Here is a 1248-nt window from a genome sequence, read left to right on the forward strand (position 1 = left end):
CCCCTGTACCAATCACTACACTGATGCCTCCTCCTGTACCAATCACTAAACTGATGTCCCCCCCCCCTTTGCAAGTCACTACACTGATGCCTCCCCCTGTACCAGTCACTACACTGATGTCTCCCCCTGTACCAATCACTACACTGATGCCTCCCCCTGTACCGGTTACTACACTGATGCCTCCCCCTGTACCGGTTACTACACTGATGTCTCCCCCTGTACCAATCACTACACTGATGCCTCCTCCTGTGTCAGTCACTACACTGATGCCTCCCCCTGTACCAATCACTACACTGATGTCTCCCCCTGTACCAATCACTACACTGATGTCTCCCCCTGTACCAATCACTACACTGATGCCTCCCCCTGTACCAATCACTACACTGATGCCTCCTCCTGTGTCAGTCACTACACTGATGCCTCCTCCTGTACCAATCACTACACTGATGTCCCCCCCCTTTGCAAGTCACTACACTGATGCCTCCCCCTGTACCAGTCACTACACTGATGTCTCCCCCTGTACCAATCACTACACTGATGTCTCCCCCTGTACCAATCACTACACTGATGTCTCCCCCTGTACCAATCACTACACTGATGCCTCCCCCTGTACCAGTCACTACACTGATGTCTCCCCCTGTACCAGTCACTACACTGATGTCTCCCCCTGTACCAATCACTACACTGATGTCTCCCCCTGTACCAGTCACTACACTGATGTCTCCCCCTGTACCAATCACTACACTGATGTCTCCCCCTGTACCAATCACTACACTGATGTCTCCCCCTGTACCGGTTACTACACTGATGTCTCCCCCTGTACCAATCACTACACTGATGCCTCCCCCTGTACCGGTTACTACACTGATGTCTCCCCCTGTACCAATCACTACACTGATGCCTCCTACTCCTCAGGATCCCTTGCGGTTAAAGGAATATTTGCAGCACCCTGAAGGCCCACTTGGCCACTGGGTGCTGCAGATGATGACAGCTCATTGGGCCTAGTGTACTGCAGGAGTGGGCCACCGGGCCCTGTGATGTGGCCAGGGGCGTAGCTAGGATTCATGGGGCCTCATAGCAAACTGTATGGGGCCCCATGAATCCTGTACGCCCCCCCCCCCCCCCCCCCCGCCAAACACAGACAATGACGCACATATACACACACAGAGGCACCATTAAGGTATATACAGATACTCCACTAACATACACACATATAAGCTGTAATGTGATGACACTAGTGCTGATGTA

Source organism: Dendropsophus ebraccatus, chromosome 9 (assembly GCF_027789765.1).
Source record: "Dendropsophus ebraccatus isolate aDenEbr1 chromosome 9, aDenEbr1.pat, whole genome shotgun sequence".
Classification (NCBI taxonomy): domain Eukaryota; kingdom Metazoa; phylum Chordata; class Amphibia; order Anura; family Hylidae; genus Dendropsophus; species Dendropsophus ebraccatus.